A 9,389-nucleotide genomic window follows, 5' to 3' on the forward strand; every position below is an offset into this window, starting at 1 on the left:
GCCTGGCAACGTCGACGCTCCCCTAACCGCGATCTCGCACCGTGTTTCGTGTGGCGAATTCAAAAGCCGGCCGGCGCTGCTGCAACCATTACGGTCGGTACGCATACGCCGCGGAGGGCGGGACGGTCATCGGAGCGTGCGGTTCCTCCATCGAGTACTGCGCACCTCGGCCGTCGCATCGCCGTGCCATGACCGGCCGCGCGTCAACGCGAACCGGTGCCAGCGAGATCCCTCGCCTGCAAGAACCGACCGGCAGCCTCCGTCACCCGAGGACGCGGAGGCGCTTGCCGCGGACGGCGGGACGGTATGCACTGGTGCACAGCGGACCCGTCACATCGCCAGTTCCTTGACCGACCGCCGACGCTTGTGCCGTTCCTCTCGTACTTGGCAGTCGCCGCGCGATTGTCGGGTCTCGTTCTTGCACGCTCGAACGGTCGGGAGGGCACTCGGCTGGCGTTTCGGGAACGCGCAGCCTCGCCTTCTACCGACGTAACCACGACTCGCCGTTCGCGCTCCGCCGCTCCTGTTTACAGTACTAGGCGGTCCCGCAGCGGTCGGGTCGCGCATTTCGAGCGCTTCGAGCCACGGTGCAGTGGCGGGTCGAAAGCCGACCTATGAGTGCGTTGCGCCGTTTGTACCCGCGTCCGCCACCTGGCCGACCGTCCAAGGTCGCGGTGTTGGCGTCCGCTGGGCGCAACAATTTGTCACGGGGTGCCGCTCCACATTCAGGCAGCCCCGTGGGGAAAAGCCGACCCCGCGTCCAAACGGGGTCAGCGGCAGAAAGTGTCGGGCGCAGACGCAGCTGAGGCGCTCACCCTTCACAATCCGTTAATGATCCTTCCGCAGGTTCACCTACGGAAACCTTGTTACGACTTTTACTTCCTCTAAATGATCAAGTTTGGTCATCTTTCCAACAGACCGGCGCAACCGAAAGGCCGCGCCGGACATCGGTCCGAAGACCTCACTAAATCATTCAATCGGTAGTAGCGACGGGCGGTGTGTACAAAGGGCAGGGACGTAATCAACGCGAGCTTATGACTCGCGCTTACTGGGAATTCCTCGTTCAAGGGGAACAATTGCAAGCCCCTATCCCAATCACGAAAGAAGTTCCACGGGTTACCCAGTCTTTTCAGACAGGGATAAAGACACGCTGCTTCCTTCAGTGTAGCGCGCGTGCGGCCCCGGACATCTAAGGGCATCACAGACCTGTTATTGCTCTGTTTCGTGCGGCTAGGAGCCGCTTGTCCCTCTAAGAAGGTTGTAAGGTGCTGGGAACCCCGCACCTATTTAATAGGCTAGAGTCTCGTTCGTTATCGGAATTAACCAGACAAATCGCTCCACCAACTAAGAACGGCCATGCACCACCATCCACCGAATCAAGAAAGAGCTCTCAATCTGTCAATCCTCCCAGTGTCCGGGCCGGGTAAGTTTTCCCGTGTTGAGTCAAATTAAGCCGCAGGCTCCACTCCTGGTGGTGCCCTTCCGTCAATTCCTTTAAGTTTCAGCTTTGCAACCATACTTCCCCCGGAACCCAAATACTTTGGTTTCCCGGAAGCTGCCCGCCGAGTCATTTGAGTAACTCAGGCGGATCGCTGGTTGGCATCGTTTATGGTCAGAACTAGGGCGGTATCTGATCGCCTTCGAACCTCTGACTTTCGTTCTTGATCAATGAAAACATTCTTGGCAAATGCTTTCGCAGTAGTTCGTCTTGCGACGGTCCAAGAATTTCACCTCTAGCGCCGCAATACGAATGCCCCCGTCCGTCCCTCTTAATCATTACCTCGTATTCCAAAAACCAACAGAACAGAAACGAGGTCTTGTTCTATTATTCCATGCAAGTTTATTCAGGCGACTCGCCTGCGTTGAGCACTCTAATTTTTTCAAAGTAAAAGCACCGGCCATCTCGAGGCACACAATGAAGTGCACCAAGAAAGAACCGGCATGATGTTCAGTCCGAGCCGTCGCATCGGGTAGATGCACTACTCGTCTGGAACTGAGATCCAACTACGAGCTTTTTAACCGCAGCAGCTTTAGTATACGCTATTGGAGCTGGAATTACCGCGGCTGCTGGCACCAGACTTGCCCTCCAATTGATCCTCGTTAAAGGATTTAGAGTGTACTCATTTCAATTACGGGGCCTCAAAAGAGTCCCGTATTGTTATTTTTCGTCACTACCTCCCCGTGCCGGGAGTGGGTAATTTGCGCGCCTGCTGCCTTCCTTGGATGTGGTAGCCGTTTCTCAGGCTCCCTCTCCGGAATCGAACCCTGATTCTCCGTTACCCGTAACAACCATGGTAAGCAAGTAACCTACCATCGAAAGTTGATAAGGCAGACACTTGAAAGAAACGTCGCCGGCTCGTGGCCATGCGATCAGCACAAAGTTATCCAGAGTCACCACACAATACGGGCCGAAACCCGATCGATCTTGGTCTAATAAAAGCACCCGTTACCCAAAGGGCTCCAGGCTCACTGCATGTATTAGCTCTAGAATTGCCACAGTTATCCAAGTAGGAAGAAACGATCTAAGGAACCATAACTGATTTAATGAGCCATTCGCGGTTTCGCCTTATTTCGGCATGTACTTAGACATGCATGGCTTAATCTTTGAGACAAGCATATGATTACTGGCAGGATCAACCAGGTAATCGTTCGACTGCGCGTCCGTCCTCGCCCTCGGCGGGCCGGACGCAGTCTGTGTGCGGCGGAGGCCACCTTCAGGCGCCCCAACACGCTTATTTTGCACTCCGAGATGACGGCGTTCGAGCTCGCTACGGCACAACCTTCCCGAAAGACGAGTGGGAGCCGTGCGGCAAGAAGCACGTTCATGCTCGCTCTTTTTCGTTGCATCGACTCGGTCGCGCCGTGCGGGTTGCCCAAGCCCGCTGCACTGTCGGTGGACCGGCCGGAACTAGCAACGGAGCCGAGACTGCAAAGCCGCCAGACGACGGGTCACGCCCGCGTCTTCGGCGCTTTCGCATCTGAATCGCCCGAGGACGACACGGAACACACCTCGATATCGTGGTAAAACGGCACCGTCCGACAACCAGCCCCTAACGCATCAAGCGGATGAGGCTGCAGACGACTGCCGTGGATTCCCCTGGAGCAGACCCGAGGACACGCTTGACGAGGCCGAAGCCCGCCGCATATCAGACACCCGGTCGCTTTCGCGTACGCCGCTCACGAGAACCCCCACATAATAGCAGCGATAAGTACCCAGACCTCCTTGGGCCCTAATACGAGCGTACTCGAGAAAATTTCACCGCGGGTGTGCCCCGAAACGTGTGGCATGTTGAGCGTGCCACAAGTCTACGTCGCTCTCAAACCCGCCGAGGTCGTAGAATTTGCGACCCTACTCACGAAATTCCCACCGAGGATACGGCCGCAAACGTACCGCACCTTGGGTAGGCCACGAGTTTGTGCAACACTACGCTGACGGCACAGCACCGAGGTCGTGCGCGCACGCACGGGAAAATTCCGCCGCGGTTTCTGCCGAAAACGTGAGGCACCACGACTCTCCGCAAGTTCGCGTCGACTGCGAAAGACCGAAGTCGTGAACGACGTGTCCGCTACTCGCCGCCGACACGCTGGACACCAAACGTACAACGACTCGACGGCGTCGTAGAGGCCCACGACGCGGTTTTCCTTAACGACGTCTCGGCGTGGCACCGACAGGTTAGAACGGCCGACCAACGTTCCCTGTCCGCCGTTCGGCTCAGTCGAAGGGCTCGGCGACTTCGGCAACGCTGCGAAGCCGCACGGTGACGCACGCCATGTCCCCATTTTTTTTTTTCTTTCTGCGTCTGCCGGGGTGCCCCTATAATAGCAGCGATAAGCACCCAGACCGCCGTGGGTCGCTCGCCCCGGCTGACGTGGTTTTTCGTACTCCTGCGGCGGTCGCCGTCAAGCACGTCCAAATACGCTACTTTCGTGGGCGCATTCACGCTCTTTCGCTTCGCCGGAGTGCCAGCACTCACTCTGCCAAAAACGGCGAACATCCGAGCGGCGGTTCCCACTTTTGCGTCGGCGTCGCAAACCCCGCCCCGGCAGACGAGGTTTGCCGTACTCGTGCGACGGTGGCCGGCGGGCACGTCGAAAGACGCCGATATCGTGCGCGAATTGGCGCACCTTGGCTTCACCGGAGTGCCGCCACTGACTCCTCCAAAAACGGCGAAGATCCGAGCGGCGCTTCCCACTTTCGCATCGGCGTCCCGAACTCCGCCCCGGCTGACGCGGTTTACCGTACTCGTGCGACGGTCGCCGGCGAGCACGTGGAAAGACGCCGATATCGTGCCCGAATCGGCTCCGTTCGGCTTCGCCGGAGTGCCAGCACTGGCTCGGCGAAAGACGACGAACATCCGAGCGACGGTTCTCACTATTGCGTACGCGTCGCAAACCCCGCCCCGGCAGACGCACTTTGCCGTACTCGTGCGACGGTCGCCGGCGAGCACGTAGAAAGACGCCGATATCGTGCCGGAATCGGCCCCGTTTGGCTTCGCCGGAGTGCCAGCACTCACTCGGCCACAAACGGCGAACATCCGAGCGGCGGTTCCCACTTAGCCGTCGGCGTCCCGAACTCCGCCCCGGCAGACGCGGTTGCCGAGCTCGTGCGACTAGCGACCGCGAAGCCGTCTCGCGACGCCGCTTTCGTGCGCGGCTCCCACTGCGACCTGGGTCACCCGAGGTCGACGAGCAAAAAAGAATGTCGAAAAAAATTTTTTTTTTTTTTTGCGTCTGCCGGGGTGCCCCTATAATAGCAGCGATAAGCACCCAGACCGCCATGGGTCGCTCGCCCCGGCTGACGTGGTTTTTCGTTTTCCTGCGGTGGTCGTCGTCAAGCACGTCCAAACACGCCACTTTCGTGGGCGCATTCGCGCTCTTTCGCTTCGCCGGAGTGCCAGCACTCACTCTGCCAAAAACGGCGAACATCCGAGCGGCGGTTCCCACTTTTGCGTCGGCGTCGCAAACCCCGCCCCGGCAGACGAGGTTTGCCGTACTCGTGCGACGGTGGCCGGCGGGCACGTCGAAAGACGCCGATATCGTGCGCGAATTGGCGCACCTTGGCTTCACCGGAGTGCCGCCACTGACTCCTCCAAAAACGGCGAAGATCCGAGCGGCGCTTCCCACTTTCGCATCGGCGTCCCGAACTCCGCCCCGGCTGACGCGGTTTACCGTACTCGTGCGACGGTCGCCGGCGAGCACGTGGAAAGACGCCGATATCGTGCCCGAATCGGCTCCGTTCGGCTTCGCCGGATTGCCAGCACTGGCTCGGCGAAAGACGACGAACATCCGAGCGACGGTTCTCACTATTGCGTACGCGTCGCAAACCCCGCCCCGGCAGACGCACTTTGCCGTACTCGTGCGACGGTCGCCGGCGAGCACGTAGAAAGACGCCGATATCGTGCCGGAATCGGCCCCGTTTGGCTTCGCCGGAGTGCCAGCACTCACTCGGCCACAAACGGCGAACATCCGAGCGGCGGTTCCCACTTAGCCGTCGGCGTCCCGAACTCCGCCCCGGCAGACGCGGTTGCCGAGCTCGTGCGACTAGCGACCGCGAAGCCGTCTCGCGACGCCGCTTTCGTGCGCGGCTCCCACTGCGACCTGGGTCACCCGAGGTCGACGAGCAAAAAAGAATGTCGAAAAAAATTTTTTTTTTTTTTTTGCGTCTGCCGGGGTGCCCCTATAATAGCAGCGATAAGCACCCAGACCGCCATGGGTCGCTCGCCCCGGCTGACGTGGTTTTTCGTTTTCCTGCGGTGGTCGTCGTCAAGCACGTCCAAACACGCCACTTTCGTGGGCGCATTCGCGCTCTTTCGCTTCGCCGGAGTGCCAGCACTCACTCTGCCAAAAACGGCGAACATCCTAGTGGCGGTTCCCACTTTTGCGTCGGCGTCGCCAACCCCGCCCCGGCATACGCGGTTTGCCGTACTCGTGCGGCGGTGGCCGGCGGGCACGTCGAAAGACACCGATATCGTGCGCGAGTCGATGCTTCTTGGTCTCGCAGGAGGGCCGCCACTCACTCCTGCAAAAACGGCGAAGATCCGAGCGGCGCTTCCCACTTTTTCGTCGGCGTCGCAAACCTCGCCCCGGCAGACGCGCTTTGCCGTACTCGTGCGACGGTCGCCGGCGAGCACGTCGAAATACGCCGATATCGTGCCCGAATCGGCCCCGTTTCGCTTCGCCGGAGTGCCAGCACTCGCTCGGCCAAAGACGACGAACATCCGAGCGACGGTTCCCACTATTGCGTACGCGTCGCGAACCCCGCCCCGGCAGACGCGGTTTGCCGTACTCGTGCGGCGGTGGCCGGCGGGCACGTCGAAAGACGCCGATATCGTGCACGAATTGGCGCTCCTTGGCTTCACCGGAGTGCCAGCACTCACTCGGCCAAAAACGGCGAACATCCGAGCAGCGGTACCCACTTAGCCGTCGGCATCCCGAACTCCGCGCCGGCTGACGCGGTTGCCGAGCTCGTGCGACTAGCGACCGCGAACGCGTCTCGCGACGCCGCTTTCGTGCGCGGCTCCCATTGCGACCTGGGTTACCCGAGCTCGACCAGCAAAAAAGAAGGTCGAAAATTTTTTTTTTTTTTTCTGCGTCTGCCGGGGTGCCCCTATAATAGCAGCGATAAGCACCCAGACCGCCGTGTGTCGCTCGCCCCGGCTGACGTGGTTTTTCGTACTCCTGCAGCGGTCGCCGTCACGCACGTCCAAATACGCCACTTTCGTGGGCGCATTCGCGCTCTTTCGCGTCGCCGGAGTGCCAGCACTCACTCTGCCAAAAACGGCCAACATCCGAGCGGCGGTTCCCACTTTTGCGTCGGCGTCGTAAACCCCGCCCCGGCAGACGCGGTTTGCCCTACTCGTGCGACGGTCGCCGGCGAGCGCGTCGAAAGACGCCGATATCGTGCGCTAATTGGCGCTCCCTGGCTTCTCCGGAGTGCCGCCACTCACTCCTCCAAAAACGGCGAAGATCCGAGCGGCGTTCTCCACTTTCGCATCGGCGTCCCGAACTCCGCCCGGGCTGACGCGGTTTACCGTACTCGTGCGACGGTCGCCGGCGGGCACGTCGAAAGACGCCGATATCGTGCCGTAATCGGCCCCGTTTGGCTTCGCCCGTGTGCCAGCACTCACTCGGCCAAAAACGGCGAACATCCGAGCAGCGTTTCCCACTTTCGCATCGGCGTCCCGAAGCCCGCCCCGGCAGACGCGGTTTGCCCTACTCGAGCGACGGTCGCCGGCGATCACGTCGAAAGGCGCCGAATTCGTGCACGAATCGATGCTTCTTGGTCTCGCAGGAGGGCCGCCACTCACTCCTGCAAAAACGGCGAAGATCCGAGTTGCGCTTCCCACTTTTTCGTCGGCGTCCCGAACTACGCCCCGGCTGACGCGGTTTACCGTACTCGTGCGACGGTCGCCGGCGGGCACTTCAAAATACGCCGATTTCGTGGGCGCATTCACGCTGTTTCGCTTCCCCGGAGTGCCAACACTCACTCTGCCGAAAGCGGCGATCATCCGAGCGGCGGTTCCCACTTTTGCGTCGGCTTCGCAAACGGCGCCCCGGCAGACGCGCTCGTGCGACGTACTCGTGCGACGGTCGCCGGCGAGCACGTCGAAAGACGCCGATATCGTGCTCGAATCGACCCCGTTTCGCTTCGCCGGAGTGCTGCCAGTCACGGCGCAGAAAACGGCGAACAAGTGTTTTTTTTTTTTTTTTCCTAGAATTTGTGTTATAGAAGGCACATTTGATATCGGACGATAATTTTCAACTTTATCACGCGCACCGATTTTCGTGTAGAGGTTTGCAAGTTTATGGGAATTTCTCCACTTGGAATAATGCGATTTAGTAGTACTACGAGAACTTCATGGATGTACTCAAGGGTACGGGGCAAGTCAGTTACGTCAACACCTGCAGATTTTTTACACTTCAAACTGAAAATTGTTGGTTGTGAGTCCTCGTGTGATATTAAAGGCCGATTCGCTAACACATAGAACAAAGAAAGAAAGGAAGAAAAAACGCCCGCGCTCGCTCAAGAAACCTGGGTTCGCAACAAGTGGCAACAACAAGCAACCGAGCGAGTGCGCCAAAACCCGTGGCGGCCGAACAAACGCGAAGTCCCAACCGCGTCAGCCGGGGCGGCACGGGACAGGAAAAATCACTTCAGCCGGGGCGGCGGGGCACCGAATAAACCTCGTCACCTCGTCGCAGGATAAAAGAGGAAACAAAAAGTCTAAACAGCGTCTGCTGGAGCGAATGCGTAATAAAACAACAACAACAACAAAAAAAAAAAACACCCGCGCTCAAGAAGTCTGCAATCACCACAAAAGGCGACTGTGACCGAGCAGCGTCAGCCGGGGCCGTGCGGAAACGGAAAAACCGCGACTACCGGGGCGTCGAGGCACCGAAAAATCCACTTCAGCCGCGGCGAAAAAAAAAACAAAAAGAAAGACGGAGGGGGGGGGGGAACCACGTCTGCCGGGGCGAAGGAAAAAAAAAAACGCGTCTGCCGGGGCGAGCCCGGGTGCGGCACCACCGGGAAAACTGTGGCAAACAGACATGGCGATCGAGTGAGTGGGCCGCCAGCCAGGCTCAGCCAAAAAGTGCAAAGTCCGAACTGCGTCAGCCGGGGCGGCAAAAACCACGTCAGCCGGGGCGGCGCAAAAAACCGCGTCTGCCGGGGCGGCACGAAACCGCGTCAGCCGGGGCGGCGCGAAAACTGCGTCAGCCGGGGCGAAAGAAAAAAAAAAAAAAAACGCGTCTGCCGGGGCGAGCCCGGGTGCGGCACCACCGGGAAAACTGTGGCAAACAGACATGGCGATCGAGTGAGTGGGCCGCCAGCCAGGCACAGCCGAAAAGTGCAAAGTCCGAACCGTGTCAGCCGGGGCGGCAAAAAACCGCGTCAGCCGGGGCGGCGCAAAAAACCGCGTCTGCCGGGGCGGCACGAAACCGCGTCTGCCGGGGCGGCGCGAAAACTGCGTCAGCCGGGGCGAGCCCGGGTGCGGCACCACCGGGAAAACTGTGGCAAACAGACATGGCGATCGAGTGAGTGGGCCGCCAGCCAGGCTCAGCCAAAAAGTGCCAAGTCCGAACTGCGTCAGCCGGGGCGGCAAAAAACCGCGTCAGCCGGGGCGGCGCAAAAAACCGCGTCTGCCGGGGCGGCGCGAAAACCGCGTCTGCCGGGGCGGCGCGAAAACTGCGTCAGCCGGGGCGAAAGAAAAAAAAAAACGCGTCTGCCGGGGCGAGCCCGGGTGCGGCACCACCGGGAAAACTGTGGCAAACAGACATGGCGATCGAGTGAGTGGGCCGCCAGCAAGGCTCAGCCAAAAAGTGCTAAGTCCGAACTGCGTCAGCTGGGGCGGCAAAAAACCGCGTCTGCCGGGGCGGCACGAAACCGC

At 59.9% G+C, this 9,389-nt stretch overlaps 1 non-coding gene across 1 annotated transcript; it reads right to left on the reverse strand.

The window, feature by feature from the left end:
- Window positions 1-829: 829 nt before the first annotated feature.
- LOC142795866 (small subunit ribosomal RNA) lies at window positions 830-2,644 on the reverse strand. The gene has a single exon (XR_012893367.1). It is a non-coding gene; the product is annotated as a small subunit ribosomal RNA (ribosomal RNA).
- Window positions 2,645-9,389: the final 6,745 nt, after the last annotated feature.

Source organism: Rhipicephalus microplus, unplaced genomic scaffold (assembly GCF_043290135.1).
Source record: "Rhipicephalus microplus isolate Deutch F79 unplaced genomic scaffold, USDA_Rmic scaffold_920, whole genome shotgun sequence".
Taxonomy (NCBI): domain Eukaryota; kingdom Metazoa; phylum Arthropoda; class Arachnida; order Ixodida; family Ixodidae; genus Rhipicephalus; species Rhipicephalus microplus.